The sequence below is a fragment of the Cuculus canorus genome, chromosome 12, assembly GCF_017976375.1.
Source record: "Cuculus canorus isolate bCucCan1 chromosome 12, bCucCan1.pri, whole genome shotgun sequence".
Taxonomy (NCBI): Eukaryota; Metazoa; Chordata; class Aves; order Cuculiformes; family Cuculidae; genus Cuculus; species Cuculus canorus.
The window spans coordinates 10,667,628-10,693,154 of NC_071412.1; the positions used below are offsets into that span (position 1 = coordinate 10,667,628).

Sequence of the window (25,527 nt, forward strand, 5' to 3'; positions counted from 1 at the left end):
GCCACTGTTACAATTGGGAAACCTAGTTTTTATCTCAGTCCATGAGTGAGTCAGTCCTGGATGGATGGCGGAGCTTGCTTTTGCGACCGTATGGAGGGAAACTGGAACTGGGATGCATAATCTGAGAGCTCTTTTCCATGAAGAGACACGAAACGTAACTGGAGGGAAGTGTTCAGAAAAGAGGTAAATAATCTGTGAAGTGGTTTATCTTTGTCTTGTTTGAGATGTTTTGTCTATCAGTCATTGTGTTGCCCTGCCCATCCTTCTTTCTTTGTTGAAACCAAAGTGTACCACGCACATCACCATTTATGTCTTTCACAGTGTCCTCTACCTCTGGCCTTTGGCACTACAGTTTGCAGTACAGGTTGGTGAACAGTATGAGATTCATTTCCATCCTTTCTCACTTTCCAGTTCTTTTCATGGGTTAAAATTCAGCAGGATCTCATCCCTGGTATGATTCATAGCCTGGAAGACAAGAACACAGCTGGGGGCTGCAGCACGCAACAGGTATGAGGAGGAAGGGAAATACTTTGGGCGGCTGTTGTCACCAAAAATACATCTGTAAGACCAGTGACAAAAATGCTTAAGATTAAATGCAAATAAGAAAGAGCAGAGGTGAGTCTTACTTTTTTGTTAGCAGCAGAGAAATGAATGTTATGGGCATGCATGCACTTCACAGATAATCCCAGTTTGTGATATGTAGCTTTTATTTTCAATATAATCCTAAAATAACAGCATGTAAAATGAGAATTTCCTGCTTCTCCCAGTCCTTCCAAAGGCCTAAACCAAGACATCCCATCTGTGGCCCTTGAGATGGGAAGATCGTTCCTCAGCAAGTCTTTCCTACTGCATGAGAACAGTGACAACCTCCCTCCCTCATCCATTGCAGGCTGTGAAAATGAATACAAGGGGTAAAGCGCTTTGAGATCCTTAGATTGGGAAAGGTCAGGAGAGCATCGCCATCTCTTTCAGGAGCTCCAACACCAAGGGGAAAAATAAATCACACAAAGCTTAAATAGGAAACCGCAGCTGCTGTCAGATTAAATCTGTTACAAGTGCATTCCACTGCCTTGCTGAACAGTGTTTTATTTCACACCTCAAAATGTGAGGCCCTGTGCCACGGACTTGCTCCTTTTTCCCTATTCCCCCTAGATGACTTAACAAGCTGAAAGTGCAGCTGGAAATTAATGCTTCCTGTCTTTTTAAATAATGTGACATTGAAATCCCGATATTTAATGCGTTGGCATTTAACATGCCACAATATTTCAGTTACTTTGCGCTGGTTGGGGTGTAGAAGTGTTATTACAGCTGTTCTGAAATTCTGACAAAGAGGTGCATTTCTCTCTTCTCTTTTTTTTTTTTTCTCTCAACTATGTCCCACCATAATTGCTTTTTGCTGCATCTCTGAACCGTAACCATGGCGATCCACCACATTCATCAGAGGAGCCTCTTGTTGTTTTGCTTGCGTGAACGTAAGAAGAGGGAAAATATTAAAAATAAGAAAAAGCAAAAACGGTGCATACAATATTTGCACAACTTTTTTTAAAAAAAAATCAGATTTTTCCTTTTTTTTCCCCTCTGTTTCCTATTTTCTCTCTTTTTTTTCTTTTTTTTTTTTTTTTCTCTTTTTTCTTTTCCTAGTGACAAAAGCTGTATTAGAGAAGTGGCCTGACTGAAACACCAAGGACTTGTTCATAGCCTGAAAAAGGGAAGGGAGGAGTCTGGTTCTGGAGGTGTCACTCTTTGTGGAATACAGATAACTGGAGCTTTCAAACCATTCCTCCTGAAAGGAGGAATTGTTATGTGCAGAAGGGACAAGAAAGGTTGACCCTTTTCCATTTCTATCTGATGACAAACTGGTCCTTGTTTGGAGGACAAGTTAATGCAGAACATCATTACCATATTGAAGTCATGCTGTTTTTTACTGGGAAAGAAAATGCCTGGCTTTGGAAAAAGATTTGGGGATACCTCTTTCTGGTTTTGCTGAGTGCATGGGCTGCTACTCCTGCCATGGGCGGTAAGGAAAGAGAGATGTTGAAACATTTGACTGTAGTGGGACAGGCAAGAGATGAAGCGTAAAGTGAATGTTCTTGCTCTGATATGTTTTTCATCACCTGCTGCCTCAGTATACCTCTTTTTTAATGCTTCAAAAATCAGCCTGGAAACTTTCATACTGAGGGACTTGGGCAGCTCAGCTTTTGTCTGCTCATATTCTGGAGCTGCTTAGAAGAGACAGAAAAGTGCCCAGAGTTCAAAGTATCCTTTGATCAGCTTTGTCCATCAAGAGTAACCAATTCCAAACCATTAGCCTCTGTTGGTGGATTTCCCAGGACCTGAGGAAAGAAGAGGCAGTATAATGCGGGGTGTGGGTGTAGTATGATTTCCACTGTCCAGTCTTTCAGGTGAGATGGTTGAGAAAGAAGGTTTGGTGCCCTGTAAAATTTGGTTGCTCTTTCCTGAGGAATTCTAGAAGTCACTCTACATATATTCATGCAGCATGATCTGGCTGTAGAAGGGATTTGCTCACACTTGTAGAGGTAATATGGCTCATTTCCATTTAGTATGAACAACTATAGGATATGATTTCACCATCCTTCAACATGACAGCCAAGAACAGAGTGATGAAGCAGCTGTGCTTTGGACCCCATGGCAGCACTTACCAAGTTATCATGAGATATTCCCCAAATGTCCTTGCTGTGGCAATCAGCTGTGGCAGTACCTGATTGCCTTCTGAAGTGGTAGCTTCTGACATAAAACCTTATCTGAATTAATAATTATATGTCTCAAGGCCACAAGTTGTTATAGTCAGAGACTAGGTTTTGTTTTCTCTTTAAAGCATTTGGCACGGGGGCTCTGCTTTCTAAGATTTCAGTGTAGTGACAGGCAGGTGCTGACACAATTCACCCCCAAGTTCAGTTAGGGGGGCTTCTACTTTTCCTTGTTTGCTCTCCTTCACCCACCTACACCTCTGTCTTCTCTACATTCCTCACCAGCAGTGCTGGTGGATCAAAGCCTATGTGTATGCCACCAATGCTCCAGTTAACAGGTTGGGATCTGAGCACACCCAGCCCGTGTCAGCGGTTTCAGCCAGCTCACTGGACCATGCATGGTGCTGGCTGAGGCAGGAGCACGCATCTCCTCCTGCCATCAGTACAAAGAAACCCTAGAGGAGGAAGGTTCCTAAGGCAAAGCTACTTATTGATGTGCCTCAGCATGGGCATTTGCTGGCGAGGCAGAGCCACCAGAGCATTGCTCAGTGACCTGAGAGGTATTTGGTTGGAAAATGTCTGGTTTTGTTCTCGTCTGAGAGCCATTTGATCCATCCCCAAAGATGCAGCACAGCAAAGGCCCTGAGGCCCTCCCATGGGTGACAATGGATACGCTGGGGTCTATAGAACAAACTGGGTTGTCTACAAGTCAAAAAGTCTTAGAGACCCATTTCTAGGTGGGATTGTCAATATAGAATAACAAAGCAAAAAGCACTCCGGGCTAAATGTTATCAGTGATTATTTTTAACATTATTTTTACTCTTTCTGATGTGTTCTTCAATCTGTCTTGTTGATGTTTGTTTTTCTGTTTGTGATAAGGGTCATATGTCATGCCTCCCTTGCATCAGGTGCTATATGACCATGTACTGTCCTTCCCCCAAACAGTTCATCAAGTCTTTCTCTCTGGATGAGTCCTCACTGGTTCTGCTCTAACTGAGTTCTAGATGCCCTTTAACAGGAGGTTCTTTAGAGGATGTAGAGCTTCTTTCTCTTCCCCAAAGTAATGAAGAGGACCCTCCTCATTGAAAATAAAACAGAACATTAAAAAAAGAGGAACGTTTCAAAACATTTTCCATAATCAAAATTGTCATCTATTTATAATAATTAGCTTCTGAATATTGAATGATACGGCTACCTAGTATGGTGAAGCCTATTTGTCCTTGCCTTCTTTTCTTGATTTCTTCTCCATTCCCACATAAGGAAAAGGAACTTCTTCCATGCTCTCTAAAAACTTGGGACCTAAATGGAAATATAGAAGTACTTTTTTTTAGATATTTATCAACCAAAATACTCAAAGTTTTCTGCTAAATTCAAAAGAAGTGTCTGTCTACCGAAGTCCGTTGTGTATGTTGTTTGTGTGTGCAATCTGAAGACAAAGGTAAAACCCTTTTTGTAAGCAGGAACTGCACTAAAGCCTATTCCAACCACATTTGATTAGGGGTTCACTATGTATATGTCTGCAGACATAGAAAACTGTTAGTAAAAATTTTATATAAAATTACTCCCACCAAATAAATCGAAACAAGGTAAATTAGTGGTGATAAATAAAAAATAACACGGGGACTTCTCTCTGAAGAACTGTCTTATCTTTTTTGGCAAGCAAAATACTATGTTGAAGGAACTACGTAATGTCTCACTGGACCTTGGGAGGTCCAGCCTCTGAGGCTGCAGTAGCTCTGGGAAAACAAAATCTCATCTCAAGCAAAAGGGCCACAGTATCAGTTGGGCTCTGGATCTTGTTGTCAAACGGTATATGCTACATCCCTGAGGCACATTCCTCAAGGAATTAATTTAAAATTAAGAGGTTTTTTTTCCCCTCTAGATTTGAGCAATGTCTGCAGTTTCCAGTCTCCTGTGGATGAAAAACAATAATCGGGTTCTCCAGGGGTGCATCTTGGTGGGGCTGGAAAGGTACCTTTTCCATATTGCTCATTTCTGAGTGAGTTGCTCTGGTATAAGGTAGGTTCTGAGCCACAAAGGATTTTTCTCTTTTTAGCTCTCTGTTTTGGTTGTTATGGCTGAAAACGAAACTGGGCTCCACGGGGCCATTTGGAGGAGCTGCCATAAGCAGAGGAAGCTGCTTGAGGTTTCCTCAGAGCAGCTTTGCCGCGGTCTGTGTGAGGAGCACCGTGATGCCAGGTAGAGCAAATGAAACTTGGAGCTGAAAATTAAATATTTTTAATTAAAATCCACATCTGTGAGCTGCTCACTGGAAGCCAGGGTTTAGCTACTAAATTATGCTGACACACTGGGATCACCAGTGTCAGAGATGGTAATCCCAGAGAGGTAGTCGGCAGATCTCACTCGTTAATATTTAAAAAGCTGCTGGCGCCCGATGGCGACTGTTTTGTGAAATTCTCCATCAAGGCTGATTTTTTTCTGCTTGTTAGTAGTGTCATACATGGGCAGTTGTCACTTTTGTCTACAGGGCAATCCTGGACTTGATGCAGGTTCCAAGATGTTTTTAAGCTGTTCCTATGTGTTGTCCGCTGAATTTGGTGTTATGCCAGTAATGTGCAGTGAGTACAAGCGAGGACATCCCATCTTTCAGTGGCCACAGATAGCATCTCCTGACCACTCTCTCTGGTGTCCCAAATATTTTTAGGCAGAAGGAGGCTCAGGAGAGATGGCTAATGCACAGCAAGGGTTACCAAGTCAGGGTTTGTCCTGTATACCCTGTGCATCCCACCCTGCTGCTGCCTTGTGCCCCTCCACTTCTCCAGTTATTCTATCGGCCACTTTGCCGCCAGGAGCACACCATGCCCCTGAGCAGGATTTTTTTTCTCTGTGTGGTCTGAAAAGGCACTCTGGGACTGGAAATTCATGCCAAGAGGGGTTTCAGCTCATCATCCTTTTTTTGCTCTTATACAAATAACTCTGAATCAGTCTCATACAATCTTGTTTAATTCAGATACAGAGGAGAGGAAGAGCTGAGGTGGAGTTAATCACGTTTCTCTGTACCACTCTGTGTATGTTATAAGCCATGAGAGAAAGAGTTTGGAGATTTTTAGCAATGACTACAAAGCCAGAAAGTAGAGCAGCACATTTATAACTGGTTAATATACCTCAGCTTTCATCAGCATTTAGCAACATCCTACCCTGTCTTTACTACTGTTTTGGATTTCTGCATAAATGGATTTAACAGCACGATTTTAATTGAAAAAGAAACAACAAAACTTGTATCCTAACATCATCTTGTGGGCGAGGAATAATGTCAAGCGGCAAATTAAGAAAGAGGTGCCAGAAGTGTTTCAGAAAGGCTATTGGGAAGAGAAAACTTGGATCTTTCTCTTCAGCTCCTAGATTTCAGATCTGGTGTTCTAAGTTTGTGTCTACTTATGGGGAGAAACAGGGTGTCCAAGAGAGAGCTGAGAATTTATAGATTTCAAGCGTGAAGTTCTCTGCAAGACAAAGCTTGCCACCCTACTATATCTTCTCAATCAGTTGGGAAACAAGACTTAATCAGTTGAGACAGTCTGAGAAAACAGCACTATCTTTCAACTTTCTCTAGAAGTGACCAGATTAATACTAAATTCTGTTGAACGAGAAGCGAAGTCAGGAGAAGGCAGCCTGCCTCAGAGAAAGCCTGCTGTCAGTGCCACGGAGGAGGTGATGAAAAGTGAATGGTCAGGTTCACTTTTGTTTAAAATCAATTTAATTTGCTCTAACTCAACCTGGTTGTGTTTGTATTTCTAGAACTAACTGGGAATAATTTATTCTCCTTCATTTAACAGATCACTCTCTCTCTCATCAGTCGAAACCCCCAGATTATGTTAAAAAAATGACTTTGACAACAAATTAACTCAAGATTTTAAACCAGTTGTCAGTGTCCCTTTAAGTCAAATCCTCTTTCCACTTATAGCACAGATGCATGAAAGAGGAGGCTGCTGTTCCTGAGCGAAGACGGAAGAAGATTGAGTTGTGCGTGGGAGGACAGAACAGGAGAGCACTCCAGTTACTTGGGCCACTCCTCCAGCAAAATTATTAAGTATTGTTAGAAAGTACTTTGCAGAGGGGAGGGAAGTTAATCTCCTAAGTGTAGTCAAATGATGGGGCAGAGCTGGCAATAATAACAAGTAAGGAAAAAAAAACCCCAACATTTATTGAAAAAAGTTGGCTAATTTTCTCCACCATTCAGCCTTATTCCAGGGAGTGAGGAGACAGAATTTTTGCCACCATTTCCAAACTGGATAAATCACCCAATCTACAAGCCATAACAAATACTACTTCTTTTCCAGCTCTTTCTGAAATTATTTTTCCTGTGGAGAGGGAGAATTGCAGCCCCAAACTTGATTCAGAAGGGTCCAGGATATTCAAGACTTCAGAGGTCATTCAGACACAAACTAAGACAGACCATCTACCAAGTACGTGGCAACTGAGGTCAAAATTAAATCTAGGTAATAAAAATACCCAGAAGAATTTTCTTTCCATTTGCTATTTTGCCCCGTCACTCATACATTGTACTATTGAGTTACTTAAAGGAATAAAGCATGTTTGTGTTATCTAGGTATATTTAGCAAACTTTATTCTGCTCCCGAGAGTTCATCCATCAGTTCCTGCTTCCGTCTAAACTGGGCATGTGTGGATGTGTCAGTATATCACTGCCTCTTTCTGCACTCTGTTCCTCATGATGACCAACCAGCAATACTTCAAGGAAAAGCCAAAACTGAATGCAGACAAACACCATAAGGCCACCAGAAGACAATAAAAAAAAAAAAAAACAACTGAGAGGGGGGCTAAACCCTTCTTGGTCTTCAGAAGTATCCACAGAAAGTGATGCATAAGATAAATAAAATGCAAATAAAGAGCAACCTAGTCTCCTTTTAACCCTTTGGGGATATACTGACATGTAGTATTTGTGTCTCCTTGGCAATACATCCCTTCAAAGTCTTATCAAATACCTCTTCAGATTCCTTCCTATAACCGACAATTTTAGAAAACCATTGCAGAGTTACAATGCTCTAATAATCAATACCCATACTTTAATTTTCACGGACAATCTATAATTAACTGATCTAGTTCCAATACCGTTCTTTGACTTAAATAATCTCTCTTTACTGTTCTCTGGCCTCATAGTCCTGAAGCCTGAATACATTTAAGAGGTGTCATAATAACCTTTTAATCTTTGGCTGTGTAAAAAATGACGAAGACTCTTAACCTTTTCATAATGCAGCCATTGCATTCCTGGCATGTGTTTGTATCCTTTTCCGTGCTTGTGTCAGTAAGGTGGTAGTAATTAAATACCAGAACTGAATTAAATATTTCCACATTTTTTTATCAGTATTTTCAATATTTATACCATTATTTTTGGTTTTACCAGAAATACCTCTCCTAATGCATTCTATTAATTCCTTGGCTGACCAAAAACCAGATTCTTTTCTTCTGTGATGCTTAGTGGATTCAGGTTTTCACTCAAGACTTTCATGTTACTTTTTCCAGGACTTGGTGGGCCTTTCTTTGGAAGAGCACAGCTTTAGCAATTCCAGTTTGATGAAGCCAGAGAACCGTTGACCTTTGCTGGCTGTTGAAATCTTGTTACTCCATATCTTCTCAGCGTCTCTCCAGCCATTTGCAGTGTGACTCACACTCAAAGTGGAGCAGGGATTGTTTCTGTGTCTGAACGGGACTGGTAAGGTGAAAAGAAGTCATAATTCTGTAATCATAGTAATAATAATGGTGATGGTAATACTTACATAATGGCAGTCTAGGTGATCCCCTCTTAGCTTGTATTCCTACTGGGGTTCCGAATTAGCAGATGAAAAGGGATTTTCAAACACAATGAGAGTGTTAATATGACTCTAAGCATCTTTTCTACCAACCTTTTACAAAATTGCAAATCAAGTTGTGTTGCCTATCAGGTTTTCTAAGAGCTACTAAACAAGTTGAAGCAAATTATGGGGACTGCATAGGTTGTACAGATGGTGCTTCAGCAGCTCCATGGTGGTTTCTTGTGTGTCACCAGTTTAGACCAGTAAGGATGTCCCAAGTTATCATTTGCTTTTGGAGCAAAGATCATATTTTTATACGAAGAATAAAATTATAAATAGTTTATAAAGTGTTAGTAAATTATTAATAGAGAAGAATACTCAATTCATGAATAACATGTTATAGATTATTTAAAGCACATCAGTTCTAGCTGTGTAGATGAATATAAATCTGGCTAATAAGCACAGTATTGAACAGTCCATAACAATTGATTTACTCATTATTAATATATCTGTTACTACCTGTTGTTCTGTATTTATGCTATATCCCTGGCAGTAAATGAATCTAAACGGAATTCTTTCGAACCAAACATTTGCAAAAATAATTCTTCTAGATTCTGAGTTTTGAATTTATTGAAGAAAGAAAGCATTTCTTTGTCCCTGTAGTAAATTAAAAGTATGTGATTGATTGTTTTTTGTGGCTTCCCAAAGGTTATATTCCCTCTGCCACCACTATTAAAATTATTTTCTATAAGGTAATGAAGTTATTCTACAGCGAGCAAGCGAGTAAATGAAAATAATTATGTTCATCGAGATCTTTGAAAGGAAAAGTGTTCACAACTTGACAAATGGAAGTTTACAGGACTGGTGGGATTGTGATCCATATGCAAGCACATTGATGAGATGGATAGGTTGTGCAGCTCTGGTTGTACATGACATTTTCTGTGCGTGGCTCCTGGGATGACACTTAGGGAGGAGGAGGTAGGGTGAATATCAGGAAGCATTTCCTGGCAGCAAGGTCTGTTGGGCAGTGGAATGATCTCCCCAGAGAAATGGAGGAAGTCCTGTCGCTAGAGTCAATTAAAGGATAGTCTAGACAAACCCTCCATTAGGATATTCTCCTAAGGACCAGCATTGTAGATGGGAAGGGAAATGACATGAGAGATGCTAAAGTGACCTCATCCATCTCTGTCACCTTTAAAGTGTAGAGACTGTGCTGATGTGGGCTACCCCTCCACAGAGGATGACATTAAAGATGCTAATCATAGGGATGGTTTAGTGATATGGGTGGGAAGGAGTCAGTAAATATCAGTGAGTCATAAGAACTGGCAAAAAATCCTTATGACGTATCTTCTGGTCACTGGTTTTTGGTGGTCTGTATAATAATTGGCTAAGTACATTGGAAAACTCTTTGGTCCATTAGTAATGCCTAATCAGTTAGTGTTTGAATTGTTAATGTTTGGGTTTCATCATCTTAAGCAAGAGATAACAAAATAAAAATGATTAAACTGCAGTGCACCTAAAACTGTTGGAGCCTCCTATGCTGGAGACAGTCATCTCGGCTCCATCCATAGCTGCATTACTCTACAATTAATCCTGTAGCATAATCAATAAAAGGAGTTCAACTATACCAGGGTAATTGTACCTGGCTTTATTTTATCTCTTATGACAGACCTTGGCCCTGTGCTCCATAGCAGCAACGGCTGCTTTATAGCCCTTGCTGATGCGAAGCAGCCATCCTGGTGGGACAGTTGGTTACCTGGGGCACCCACTAGCAGAGAGTCACTGGCAGCAAAGAACTGTTCTACTGACTTCTCTGCACTCTCTGTCCCCGTGTCTGGCAGATGGGATGCAATCAGGGACCCTGTCTGCCTGCCTGGTTGTGAGGTATTGGAGCAGCTCCTTGTTTGTTTTGTAGGTAACGAGAATGTGATCAGATTTAGAGCTGTTCCAATTGGTACCTCCAAGACAGCTGGAAACCAAGAGTGGCTTAAAACTTCTCAGGGATGCACCAAATAAGTGCTTAGCACAAAAACCAGCCCCAAGCCTCATGCAGACTGAGAAGAGTCTGTCTATCAGTGCTGAAAAACAGGGAAGAGATAATTATGGTTTTTACCTTCCTAAGGTAGGAATTATTTTCATCCTATGCAATAAAAGTTTAATAGTGTACATTCAAGGCACAAATGTACAATTAATCTCATAGTCAGAGTGTTATCCTGAAAATTACACTCTAGTTAACAAAGCACACAGCAAACTCCTTGCCCAACAGCTAGAAGTCTCAAAAAATCAGGGAGGGAAGGCTTAAAATTATATTTCATTCTCTCACACGGTGTAAATTGCTTTTGATTGTTTGTTTTTGTTTAGGCATTTATTTATTTTTTTTTTAAAGTGTGTTTCCAAGGTCATTAAAAATGAATGTGGGCCTTTAAATTTCTAAATACCAGAGAAGCTCCCATTAGCTCTCTTCCTCCTGTCAGTGTCTTTTCGGGAATATTGAAGCCACAGATGTAGAGGAAATGTGCCCAGTCGGTAGATAACGCCTGACTGGCCTCTGACCCTGGGGTTAAACTGCTGTCTGGGCTGTGTGGACCAGCAACCCCCTTCCCAGGGATGGAAAGCTGCCAGCCAGCTGTCAGTGTACCAGGGCACGACATCTAGCACAGGAACACAACGATATGATATCTTTTTTATGTTCTTTCCTTTTAAGCCTCTCTGCGCTAGCAAGGGAGAGGAGGAATGTGCGAGCCAGTACTGAGCTTCCCATCAGTTGTGTTTTCATAGCTGCCAAACAAATCTGATTAGTTTGTCTGCATTCCCAGGAAAGTAAATCTGCTGTTTATCTCCAGGTTCATCAAATCCTGGGCATTTCGACTGATGCTTGTTAAGGCACAATATTGTTTATTTTCCTTATTGTGCAATAGCTACAAGGATCTTTACAGTCTGTTGACTTATAGGTAAATGGGTGGTTTATCAAACTAATCCAATGAGACTGGTAAGCCAGATCCAGCCTCTCTGAGCCTCTGGTGTAATATGGGAAGGGACAGAAAGACAGAGATTCATATAGCTTTGATTTGGTCCTGATGCCACTAAGGAGGGAAGAGTGATTGTTGTTATAGCTCAGCAAACTACCATAGTGGTTTGCTTGTGGACGAAGCGTCATGCAGAGGCGGGTCCCTTCTGACTGCCCTGCTCAAGAAGGTCTCTCCTGTGCTGCAGATCAGGGCGCCCTGGAAATATGTATCCCAAACGTGCGCTTTCCAGAGCCAGCTATGGTTTCATTAACAACATCTTGATCTGATTTGGGTCTGGTGCCAGGCAACAAGGCTCTGTTTCCTCCCAGCCCGTTGTAAATAGTGATGTTTGATTCTGTTCTGGTGACTAAGAACCTTTCTCCCTGCCCTGGCAATATTTGCACTTGCAATAATAATGTGAACTTACAGATGGGAAATTGAGTTTAAGTGACTTGCCACAAACAAAGTCTGTGCAGAGTGAGGAGCTGAACTGAGGAAACTCAGCTCCTGAACTAATTCTCTGCCCATCCCAATACCATCTTCCTTCCTCCTCTCACAAGGAAATCAGAGGTCATGACCAGGCACCTTTTAAAGCATGGCATATAAGCAAGTGTAGACGCAGGACTGAATGGCTTCCAAACAGGATCTTCCTACCTAAAATACACCCAGGAGTTCAGCTGCAGAAAAGACTCTTCACATCCCCCTGTATTATACTTACGTATAGCTGCTGCCTACCCTAGATGTGCCTGTATCTTTGTGGTGGGTGAAATGCCTCCTGGGAGGACGTAATCTAGAGAGCTTTTATTAGAGCCATTTTCCCTGCACTTAGAGCTTCCCAAGCTTTTACTCGACACTGATTATCAGTGGGATGCAACATAATCTTCATGGAATACATACGAACATTATTATGATGTATTTAGGAAGCAGATTTCAATATATATATATATTTCCCCATTTTTGTGATGAATGAGTTCTTTGGAAAAAAAGCAGAAGTGATTTTCCATCTGTTAACAAAGCAGTGAGTACCACGAAAACTGGTCTAAGCGATCTCTTCCTTGGGTGGTAAAGGCCTACAGTTAGTCTCAGTCTGAGTCTTGCCTTCTCATACCTACACAGCAACTGGAAAATCAGACTTAAAATACTGCAAGTGCAGCAAGTTTAGTTAGCACAGATTCTGATAGAAAGATGGAGGACACCAGAAGTACAAATTGCTCTGGTTTGGGTGTAAACCATTACATTTGACTTAATCTCAACATCACTTCAGCTTCCTCCCTACATCCTTTACACACCAAAACCCCTCACACACAGAAGCATTCAAGTCTGTGCTTAAAACACACACAGACTTGAGAGACCACATCTGCTGGCAGAAGCAGCAGCTGTACAAAAGCATCCTCTGCTTGCTTTCATCTCCTTCCTAATGGAAAGGAAAATGGAGCATAAAGATATTCTACAGAAGGTTAAGTGCTCCCGTCTAAATGCGGTGGGTTTGGAGGAGTCAATGAAGCAAAGCCGAGGGGATGGGAAGCAGGTGGGGGGGCCTGGAGGGGATGCATTGGTTTCTGTTGTTTAGCTGCAGATGTGTTATTCCAATTAACTTGAAAGTGGGAATGCGAGGGGTGAGCGGGGAGGGAAGGTGATGAAGCATTTTTATGGTAGGAGGTAAAGTCTATGCTGTAGACAGTGATGGAGATGGCCCTCCTGGTCTGTCTAAGGTCATCTGGTTTTATTGAAGCAAGAGGTGTAAAACCGGTGCATGAAACCCAAACAGGAAGGGCTTGAACAGCATATGTGGAAAAGCTTAATAGGCACATGCTTGACCCAGAGCTTAGATTGCTGCTCATCACCCAGTGGCCCTGGTAATCCTAGGCTTTCCTGGACATGTCTCTATTGTAAGTTACAGGATAACCCACTTGCTTTAATTTGATGATAAACCCTCCTGTGTGACTATGAGTGCATGTCGATGTCTACGGAATAACCTTGTTGGGTGGATAGGTAACATGAGGCTGTAGATGGAAGAGAGGTTCCTTAAAACATCCATGCTGAACTGCAATGGTGAAGGTACTCATAGATGCACTGTAATGTGAGTCTGGTGGGTTAAACAGGGTTCCAGGTGGAAGAGGGAAGGAAAGGAAGTGTGTAGGGGGAGTGCATGGTAATACTGAGGATAAAAGTTAATTAAAAAATAAAATCAAGAGAAATGTGTCTCTAAGGCCACTTCTTTTGCAGAGACCACCTGTCAAATGCTTCCCTGTCTATAAACCCAAGATTGGCTTCCAATCTACTATGCAGTTCTTTAATTTTTAATGCCTCTCTCCTGGTCTCACAGGTGGCTATTATAGACAGAAACTGTCGTCTGTATAGATACAGATGTGTATGATGCACAAACTGAACACGAGTGCTCAGGATTCAGGAACTGACACCATTCAGGAGCAGGAGAAGCTAAAGGAGGTCGTTAAACTGCAGAGAACAAGGTGTCTCAGCATTGTTAGGGATTGTCACATCTCATTTTTGGTTTTTTATTTTTTATTGGCTCTCCAAAATGTCATCCCGGTGCATTTGAATTGACAACAGCTTTAGATGGTGAGCTGGGGGCAGACAATTCAAGATGTGGTTTGTGTATGGGTTTTTGAGGCAAGAACCGCTGGTCTTAATCTAAGCCTCCTCTGTGTTACAATACTTGATTTCCCCATCACCGTGATTCCAGGTAAAAAAACCCAGGAGTCATAATTCTTTCTTTACCTGACTCGCAGGGGTGTTGTGAGGCTCAGTTAGTTAATTATAGTAAAGCTTCTGAATAATAATCATAATAACACTTAGCAAATGAAAAGCGGGTATTATTACCGTTAAAGTAATGACAAGGCACCCTGCTGAAAGAAGCAAATATAATGCTGATTATTAAAATCATTTGTATTTAGTGGAAAATGTTGCCGCTGCTTTATAAACTTAGAGATGTAATCTTGTCTCTGAGCCATAACAATAAGTAATTCTAAGTGCTTTGTTGTTAGGTTTCTTGGGATGCAGGAACAAGCAGGCACCTTCAGTCGGATGGCTTTTATTTTAAAAGTTAAGAGAACAATAGAAGAAAAGGGAAGAAAAGCCACATCTTGCTGAGACGAGACCAAAGGTGTGTGTCTTATCTGAGCACAAGCTGGCTGCTCTGCCCTCTCCCTCTGGTGTCGGTTCACCCCAGGAGCAAGGAGGGAATCTGGGAAATGCTTTAAGGGGAGTGAAAGAAGCTGAGGGAGAGTGAAGTTTGAGTTTGGAGGATAATTGAAGGTAAGATTTTGGTAGAAATTACACACACTAACTAATTATTTCCACCAAGCCCAATGGTAAGCTCTCAGTCTTGCTACTGTCCATATAGCACCTGTATCTTAGGTTTTATTTCCACGAAGTCCTTTGAGCTCTCAATACCACAACCAGCCTGGCAGCTCTGGCTCCACTTTTTTTTTTTTTTTTTCTCTTTTTCTCACTTATGACTGCAGCTTTCTCTGAGAAAACTTTCCTACCTTCCCCAGGATATAGCAGGAATATGCCCCAAACCATCAAGATCTGAACACAGCAGTGCTGTGGGGCTAACCTGCTGGGGGAAGCAGCTGGGATGAGGAAAAGAGGGAGAGCTTGGGTTAAAACTAGTGAAGGGAGAAAACAACTTGTGATTTTGAAGTAAATAACCATCTTTTGGATATGGGGTTTCTTCTTCCTTTTTTTTTTTTTTTTTTTTTTTTTTGCCCTTTAACTGCAGTTTAAAACTTGGGAGTCTGGAAGGGACAAGTCAGAAAGTCATTAGTGTCAACTGCCTAGTGGAAAAAATGCCTGCTCCCATCACAAATATCCCACCACAGCTGGTCGTAGCCAGCTGACACCACAGACGTCATCTCAGAAAAGGGTAAAAATATTGAGCGAGTCTCTGGAGAATCTCTTCACTCTTTGTATCTGCTCTCTCTGAGTCCTGCATTAAAACAAACAGTAGAGAGAAAAAATATATATATCTGTGGAGTCGCTGTTTGTGTGGTATATTTTGTGTTGATGGATGAATTCAGTTACCAGAGCTATTAATCCAGCAATTTTTAGGAACATAAAATTAATTTTTAGAGGAAATAAACTACATAAATAAAATGATTATAATTGGATATCACCCTGGTTCCACTGATTCTAGGGCTGTAAATTACACTTGATGTTGCATGGTGTCAGGCTCCGAGGTCTTTAATTCTGTTCCTTAAGGATGACTTATGCAGTGACGGGTGAGTGTTTGCTTCAGCAAGTTTGACTGTCTCAAGGGGAACCCAGAATTGCTATAAAAGAAAAGGACTCACTTGTTAATACAAACTCTTTGCTTTTGGGTTGCAATATTTCACCTTTAAGTTGACTTTTGATCCAGGAATTGTTATTATTCATATAAATCTAAGGCATGGGAATGTGGTATAAATATTTAGGTTGACATTCAGGTATTTGTATGTTACTCCTGGTTGTGTTTTTGTTGGGGTTATATTGTACTTTTCGTCCTGTGACTGCACAACCTACTTCCAAGGTCTTTTGTGGTGGATTTTGGAGGGCTGAATTTTGTAACTATTTTCACATCCTGGGATGAGAATACATACATTTAAACTTGTGAGCAGTCAAGCTCACGAATATGGAAAATACAAGGACAGTATAAGTTTTATGGTACATTAGACAACTCCTCTCTCATCTTGGGAACCTGCCAGTAAGTTTTGATCCATTTCTGGAAGGGCAAGTTTTGAGATCCATCAATTCATTGCATGACTGCAGCATCCTTAGACAGTACTGTGAGCTGCTAAGGATAGAAGTCACGTTAGATATACGAATTTCCTCTACCTGTTATAAGATCTTATCTTGAAGCTGCCATCTCTCTATGATTGGGTGGAAGAGAATCAGAATCCATGGAGATATCTCTTTTAGTCCAGACTGGCAGAGACGCTTAGGAACTCTTCATTCCTTCATTTTCTTTGTTTAATTTATTAGACTGCCATGTATAAACATCTTCAGGAAAATATTAATTAGCTTGTGTATTCCTTGACAACTAACTCTAAATGGATTAAACATACTTTACTCAATGAAGCAAAGAGGTGTTGATTAAGAGAAATTGAATTGTATCCCTGAGATAATTTCCTACCTCTGTGTCTGGAGAACATAGGGAAAACAATGCTTGTAGGAGAAACTGAGCCACTAGACTGCAAGTATCTTAAAAATAATGGTTAGGACATACATATTAATTGATTTAATGTAAAAATGTTTGATGCAAACTTGTGCTGAGACTTTAAATTGAGGTCCTGACCATTCTCTGTGGTCACCAGAGGATCCCATAAGAACGGGAATGACCTGGCAATTTCCAGTTTGGATAATTGTGTTCTGCCTCCTGAATGTTTCTCATGCCCTTTCAATTAGTATGATAATCATCTTCGCTACCTACACTGAAGTACAAGTGATGGTATATGCTGTTAAACAGCTACTATGCTCCACTCCAGAATCAGCCATTTTCAGTGGTGATGCTGGAATGAAGAGGGCTTTGTCACCTGGTGTGCGTCAGCTGATGGGACTTGGAAGATGTGGGGCTTCAGGACCACAGTGGGGTCAGAGTGCTCCTTCTCTGTGAGCTGCTTTGGAAATGCTTCTGGATGAAAAGTCTAAAACATGTACAAAAGCTCACTTCAAGCAAAAAGGGACAAGTAAGCAAGTCATACAGAAAGGAGGGGAGAGTCGTTGTAAATTCAGTAAAATAACAGCAGGTGAGGAGACCTCCACTGCAGCTCAAGGGTGAATTTTTAGTATGACTGGTGCAGTCCATCAAACAGCTGCAGAAGAATGAAGAGGTGCTGTAGCTCTCGTCTCCCTGACAGTGTGATTTAAAGAACTGTTCTTTTTTGGCCTGGCCTTGCGTCTTTCAATTGCCTTGAGAGAGAGAGAGAACCATGTCTCTGCTCCCTCATTGGCATTTGTCTTAAAAATAATAAAAAAAAAAAAAAAAGAAAAAAAAAAGGAAAAGGAAAAAAACAGGGGAGTGTGTGGTTGAGTGTAGCAGAGAAAGTTTTCTGCACTGAACCCTTCTGGTCATCCTGGTCAACCACTGAGTAACAAGACAACAAGAATATTTCCCTATGTCTCACATGATTTGTTTACCTGGGTCTTAATGGCAAGGAGGCTTATTTACACCAGTCTTACACCCTGTAACAGATTCAGTTTGCACTGATGCAGTCGTCCCAGCTTTCTTTTGGGTAGTACAGTTCCCTTGCAAGAGATATGTTTCTATTTTACATGTTTTTTGATATGCAGCCTAAATGAAGTCTCTGAAGGAGGATCTGTCTTTTGCTAACAGCCATCATTTTTATATAAAGTTGAAGGTATTCATATTATGTCTTCATCTTCTATATCTCAACTAGTAACAATATCACAACTACTCCCTCCTGACAACTATATTCATTTCTCATTAAAGATATTTCATGTTTTATTCAGGAATTTAAATGAAGCTATCAGAGCCTGTAATAGCAACAGTTTGGGATAATTGTATCTCATTGATGGCAGCCTCAAGAGTTCTAATTAATATATATTTAGCTCCCTGGCTGTCTTTAGACCAAACGCCTCAGTATGAAAGACAGGGAGAGGTGACAAGGGGAGGGGGAAAGGAACACACTCCAAAATAACAGCCCCTTATTGAAATTTGGATAGGAAAATCAGTGTTGCAAGAAGGAACTGCGTGCTTTGGGATTCTTTCATATTTTTTTTTCCTCTCATTCAATCCAAAATAACTTTTGAGATATAGAGTCCTTCTCAAGAAAATGCAATACAAGAATAGAGATTTACTGCCCACTTGTTTGAGGGGGAAGGAAGGATGACAAATACATATTTTTCTCCTCCAGTGATACACCTGATATCCGAGTTCAGCTTATCAGTGGTCTCTGCTTTTATTACCTCTTTCCCTGCCTCCTTCAGCCAGAGTGCTCCATTCAAAATTGCTCAGATTCACAGCTATGATCTGCAATGCAAACTGGCTCTCATTACACTTCTTCATACTAAAAAAAAAAGCCTTCTTTGGTGTATGACTGATTAGCCCTCACCATATAGCTCTCAATTTTCTTATCCCCTTTGGTGCTTTTTATTCCCTGCCCCCTCCCTTTCCTTCAACACTACCTTTCTCCTCTGTTGTATGAAATTAAGCTAGGAAAAGATTTGGGGAGGGGGCATTATTCTGTCATTGGAATTCATAGCACTTGTATTCACTTACAAGCCTGAACTATTTTCTCAAATCACTTCAGTCTCTGTGACTTTCTCAGACTGTAGTTTATAAATCACTTTTGTGGTACACTATCTGGAGGGGATCAAGACCCCTGGAAGCTTGAGTCATATTGAATTGCATTGTGTAACGGAGAGTCATTAGAAGTTTACAGTCAGGGGGAAGAAAGAAGTCTTATAAATAGGCTAATTCAACTGGCATTTATATGTTTTAAAGGCATTATTGAGGAAGGAGGATGGTAGTATTATTTGCTCCCAATTTTGCTCTCAGCAGCAGCAGCTAAGGGTGGCTCTTGAATAGGACAGGAATAGAGATTTTTATAGACCTCCAGCTTTAAAACCACTATTTTTCCCCCCCTTTTTTATTTAAGCAAGTACTAGGGACTGTTTAGAGGTTTATTTAACTGACTTCCAAGCTGGAAGCTAATCCATCCTATACTGACTCAAATTGCCTCAGTTTCTCCTGAATAAGAGTTGCTTTTCTCTTACTGCTGCTGATTTTTTTTTTTTATTTTTTTTTTAAGATGTTCATTCGAGAGGAGCAGCTTACGCAGCCCAGACCAGGGGCTTTCTGACAGTGAAAGGGGTTTTGATAGGACGTTTAATGGCTGCTGCTCTTTTTTTCAGTCCTAGGCTGACAGTAAGGCTATTCCAGTAAAGTATCTCTTTTTTTTTCACTCTCTTCCGCTTCTTTTAAAGTTAAAGAAAGAAGGGTGATGTAATTTCATTTTGGTGTGTTTCACTTGTGAATTCATGACACAAAAGTGTCAATCCAAGGGCGTTGCCTTGCTGTGGTCTGGATTTTCTTGGCTGAGGTTGGAGGCTATGGAATACCTGGATATCCTTGGGCATACAGGTGTGGTAGAGGGAGAACAATGACCAGAAGCAGGTGCTTGGCCCTCAGGAACTCAAACTCGCTGCCAACAAGCTCACTCCTAGCTGAAATTGCTGCTTTTTCTTAAAAAAAAATGACAATTTTTAGTTTAATCTGCAGATCTCTGTCCTGTGTCATTCACTTCTAATCCATCTGCGGAGTCGTCGTTCTTGGTACAGACAGGATTTTCTCAGAAAAACAAAGTGAACCCAAAGCGAACCCTCAGTTAAAAACAAGAGCGGAGTCAGAAGTTCAAAGGGTGGAGAGTTGAGGAGGCTCATGTGACCAGCAATGACTTTCCATGGAGTATCTCCCTGGGATTCAGTTGATGGGTTGCTTTGCAGCTCTGCCCCAGTGCTTCCATAACCTGGGCTGGAAGCCAGCCCAGACCTGAGAGATGGAGGGTCAGTCCAGTTTGATAGTGTAAGGTCAGAAATGGAATGAGGCTGGGATACCTCAATTGAGGTTTGAGTGTATAAAAGTATAAATAAAAAAAGCAAAATCCTTGAAGGGACATCTTTCAGCTGTCTCGGGAAATGAAAGGCTTTAAAATAAGAAGGCTTGAGAATAGGAGAATTCTGCCACCAGTGCAAGTAATAATGCCCTTCAGTCTTGAGTCAGAGAATAGCAAAGTCCTCTCTGTTGTCTGGAAAAGTACAGGGTGTATCATAAAACCTGGGAAGCAGTACTGCTCCTTAACATAGCAAGCTACCAACATACTTTGTAGGTTATATATACATGTAAATACAAATCACATCACTTATACTGCTACTTGCTGGTCAAATACATCCAAACGGTTATTTTAAAAGTCTCCATCATCTGTACAGACCCTCATACTGTGTCCTTGAAAACTCTCAATAGGCTCAAAGTTCACCACCAAAGTCACAGAAGGGGAAAAGAATGAGCTTTTTCACCCATGTTACTCCTGAACGCTGCTGTCTCATTTTGCTGTAGGATACTCATAATTTTATGCTTATTTAAACAGACACATATCTAGTTTATGGGCATATTCCAGGAAAAAAAAAAAAAAAAAAGCAGTTATGTAGCTTGGAGTGCATTTCTCATGGGCAAACACCTGATCCCCTTTAATAGAGAAACTATTCCCTTGCCAAGCTGCTATATTGGAGAGCTTTGCTCACAGTCGGTAGCTGGTAGCTGCACTTCTGACTAGTACACAGCGAGGCAAAGGCTCAGCTTGCAGGTACGGTGATTATCAGCAGCTTGTGCCAATGCCACTTAAACCCACTGTAGCAGAACTTGTGTGTGGCAGCGAGTGCCACACAATTAGGATACAAGAAAGAGTTTAAGAGTTCAGGATGTGCACATCTGCCAGTCAAACGCAGGTCAAGGGTGGACTTAATTGATGTTTCAAGCCGCATCAGCCCAGATCCTTACTGTTCTAAGGATTTAGATTTTTCTGTTCTTCAGCATTTCCCAGTGGTTTGATATTTTTATCGTTATTATTATTTCCTTGAGGCAAGTGAGTTGAATGCTCAGCTCCTGAGTACTAGCGTGTTTCCCCTCTCCCAAGGATATTTGTAAGTTTATGTTTGTGGGTTTTCTCAGAGAATGGTCCATGCTGGTGCACTTTTATTCTTTGTAGTGTGTCATCTAGTTAGTTGCAAACTTTGGTTTACCTTGTCTTGCACACAGAGATGATCAGAGAAGTTTAAAAAACCTGGATGGCTCAGCTGTGTAAAGCAATAAAAAGCGTGCAGGCTAAAATGCTGGCCCTGTGTTTATCGGGCCAGCTACAGGATATCTCCTCACACAACTTTAAAGCTACCGCCTCTCCAGCATTGCCTTTAACCAGTTACACAAAGAGAAATTCTAAAGGTCATTTACCCATCTGACACCTAACTGGTTATTTGGGAAGCTTAAGGACTCAAACCAGAAAGTGTAGGCTGTTGCATAGAATTGTTATTCCCCCCCCCATACCACCACCTGTATTACAAACAAAAGCACCATAAAGACTTTTTTAAGGAGTTGGAATGTACAGAGTTAGGTACTTGTTATGACTTAGATAAGAAAGGCTATCAGCTCACTTTTCTAATTTGGATTTGTGAACTCCATTTTGGTCCCTGCTGCATGAAATTTTGCTCTTATTATCTGTTTTTGAAAATATTTAAGAACTGATCTCTAAGCAAAGCATCACTCAGGATCTGATTTCAAGAAAAAAGTGTAGGTAGAGTTCGATGGTTCTGACTTTTGTCAAAGTCCAGCAAGTCCTCACATTCATTTTCAAGCAGAAAGTAAATGTTGGAGATGTTGACTGAGTAACTTTGCAGGCAAACTTGTATCTTCACTGAACCAGAAGGTATCTCTTATTCACACCGATATGGACACACCAGGAACCCCATAAGAAACTACATTTAAGAGAAGGTTCCATTGAGCAAAACCAATGTGCACTTAGTTCAGATAAACCCTGGAGAGTCAACCAGTGAGACCCCAAAGTCCAGTGTAATTTGCGGTCTGATGTATCCCAGTCAAACTTTACCGTTCTCTTTCTACAAATCAAATGGAAAAAAACAAGCAAAAGTGGTCACGCGTTCAGAGATGGCTCCAGAATAAGTGCATAGTCTGCTCCATAGCGTCTGCGTCTTGTCTGATTTCTGTTCGTATGCCATTCAAAAAGTCAGTATAGGTTTTAATTTGACATTAAATCTGTGTGGAGGCATCTACATGCTTAAAGATAAGGTAGATACTGTTCAAGTGTATTTAATTTTTAACAATATTGTGAATGAATCATTTTCAAAACCCTTTCTTTTAAATGTTCTGTTTGGATAATCGCCCAAATTGCCCAAATTAGCCATCTAACAGTGGTTAGGTGGCTAACTTGCTTCTCTCCTCAGTCAGTTGGCAAAATAATTCTTGCATCTAAAGCCTTACATGGTAAGTAACAGAGGTAGTGCATGAAGAGAAAAGAAAATACTACAAAGGTGCAGCTCAAAATTTCTTCTGTTTTTTCTAGCAGCCACGCAACACAGAAGGATTTTCTGTGGAAAATGTGTTGCCCTCCTCGGTAGGTAAAGGAGATCCTAGCAAGTTAGTTTAAAAACTTGCTTAAAATAAATAAAATATTTGGTCCAAAACCCATGTAGCAAATGGGAATTTGGCTTGAGCAAGTGTCCTCTCTTTGCTGATTGGAATCATCTCTATTCCCACCATTTTCTTTTAGGCTTTGATTCATGCTATTGTAACATGTCAAAATTTTCTGGTTTGAACCCATTAGAGTTTTCCTGGTGTCTGACAGCTCTTCTCATTCTAAACAAGAACAGAAAACTTCACACACTTGGAGAAACAAATGATATCGAAAATCTGCTGAAAGCAGGGTGAGAGGGAGAGTGAGAAAGGACAAGAGAGGATTAAAGAAAAACCTTGTTTTGAATCCATCCGTTTGTTTTAGGGCCAGTATAGCCTCTCTTTTGATGTATCAAGAAGAAACAGAAAAAAATGAAATAAAATAAAAGGGTTGGAGATTAGAAGAGAATTGTCTCTAGCACTTCAACAAAGCCACCGATTGCTTGTGCCAGTTTTGGCTACTCTACCCCTCCTTTCCCCCTCGTTACACGATACTACTTGGGAACATGTTATCAAGGACTGAGAATCAGGCCAGTGGCTGCTGATGTTAAAAGGACATGACATGTGCACAAGGCAGGGCATAGGGGCTGGCTGCACATATTAAAGGCAAACACATCACAATCCGATTAGTAGTAATGGAGTGTGTGTGCTGGCTCTGGGAATTTTTTTTTTTTAAAGTAATACTTCTGTGCTTTTTCTATTGATTGATTTATTTTTGAAAGGAGTAATTCCCTTCTAGCTTTTCTCTCTCTTCTCCTCCCTCCTTCTTTCCACCTTCAATTCCTTCATCCCTGCATTTTCACCTCTCCAGAGCTCCTGGGGAACAGGAGTTCAAAGACAATTGGAGTAGAAAAAAAAAAGATATTGCAAATGCAAAGAGCTCTCCAATCTCTTTTTAACCTGTCCTGTACAACAGCCAATTTCTGCAAATCTAATATAAACTTGTAAATCTTCAGTACTGGGAGACTGGGACGGATAAAAACACCACAAGATGTTTCATTAGAATTTAAGCTGATGAGCTAGACGTGTGTATATAATATCTTGCTAACTATGTTTTCTAAAATTGTTTTAAGTGTCTCGTCTTCCTTAATATGTTACTTAGTCACCATATAAGTGTCTCTTGTAGCTTGCTTTCTGTATATCAGTAGGAATGAAGAAGAGAAGCAGATTCCTAAGGGAAGGACAGATTTTAAGATTATGATACTTGAAACAAAAAGCACTTTTCATTAGATTCAAAGGTGACATATGACTTCAGAACATCTTATTGAATGCGGAATAAAGTATACAGTCTGTATTCAATACCTATAGTAATGTATTCAAGTTCTGATATAATGGGCAATACTGTGCTATTGGAGTATAGTCTTCCTGTTTATTTAGTTCCTAGTCTAAATGAATAATTAAACACGTGTAAATCTAAGCTTGTGTGTAGTTCCATTAAGAGTAGGAGAATTTCTGATCTACCTAAAGTTACACTCTCTGTAAGCAGTTTGTTGGTTAAGGACCAAAGTTTCAACTCAAGTCATTAGATTCAAAGGTATCCTTACTCAGCACATCACTTAAAAGTCTGCTCAGTTTTAAGTATGTGCCCAAATCCCACAGTTCAGGATTCATTTTGGTAACATGTGTCATCATGAGGTTAGTCTAAGGGAAAGGTCAATCATCAGAGAAATCAGACAGGCTTTTCTTTGCACTCAGGATGTAAATACACAGAATTTAGCTAGGGGAAAACAAAACCATGGGGAAAAGGAAAAGTTCAAATGAGGTAGGTGGACCTACATGGGCATTCTTTCTTCCTTCCTTCCCACAGCTTCCTCTGTTCCTATAATCTCAGCACAGATGTTTCCTTTTTAATCCCTGGCTCCAGCTGGCAGCGCATCTCTGCTCTACCGTACTTAGTCGCAATTACTGCAGACATTAACTCTGCACATGCTTCGGAAATTGACTGCTTTTTCTTCCTTGGAAATGTTGCTTATCATCAGGTTTTTCACAGCCAGAAATAAAGGCCATTTGTGTACTGATGAATCCTATTGCCTTCAAGATTTGTAAGAGAGATAAAAGGCACAAGAAGCAGGCTTAAAACAATTGTTGGCATGGTGGAAAATCTGGATATTTAATTTACAATACCTTCATTTACCATTACAGAGAGACTTCATCGTGTTATAGAGAAGGGATGGGAGAAATATCAAGTACATGCCATATTCACCTGTTTACTGTTTTCCAAACCAGCCACATGTACTTAGTTTATTTATTTTGATTAGCAAAGTAGAGGCACGGTATACCAAGCTAATTTCATGGTATGTTTTGTTGTAGATGAACTTTCATTTACTAATGGAGCAAGAGCTGATAAAAAAACCCTCCACCTGACCGTCAGATCCACTCTGTTCCTTACACTCTCGCATGAGACTGTCTCACCTCATGTTCATTTGTTTGTGGTGTGATGCTGCTGAAATGCCATCAGAGACTGTTGTGGCCCAGGAAAGATTCTTACTGAGGAAAGTATAACAGTGCCCTGGGCTTGACAGCAATGAAGAATCCTCTAGCTGCTGAATTCAGAATTCTTACTTCACCCCAGTTGTGGTGGTAGTGTGTTTTTTCCACATCCACATCCACATCCAGCAAATTTCCATTGGATGTATAAGCACTCTGAGCCTGCCACACTCCCATGGCAGATGGGCCTGATGGGTAAAGAAATAGTGAAGAATCGGGAAATCCGATACATCAGGTATGGCAGTTTATTTGCTTTGATGGAAACTCTTAAAGAATCTAAATAGACTACATGAAATATCTTTAAAACGTCAGGAAATATTTCAGTGGAGCTGGACTCCAGCTTTTTCTGCATG

The 25,527-nt window shown here is 40.7% G+C and overlaps 1 long non-coding RNA gene across 3 annotated transcripts; it reads left to right on the forward strand.

The window, feature by feature from the left end:
- Positions 1 to 25,290, forward strand: LOC128853379 (uncharacterized). 3 transcript variants are annotated; one of them, XR_008451893.1, is made up of 7 exons: positions 1 to 183; positions 412 to 507; positions 4,591 to 4,679; positions 7,007 to 7,165; positions 8,208 to 8,397; positions 14,490 to 14,760; positions 24,998 to 25,290. It is a non-coding gene; the product is annotated as an uncharacterized LOC128853379 (long non-coding RNA). The 3 variants fall into 3 exon arrangements; XR_008451892.1 differs by lacking the exon at positions 412 to 507; XR_008451894.1 differs by lacking the exon at positions 412 to 507 and having other exon boundaries at positions 7,007 to 7,132.
- Positions 25,291 to 25,527: the final 237 nt, after the last annotated feature.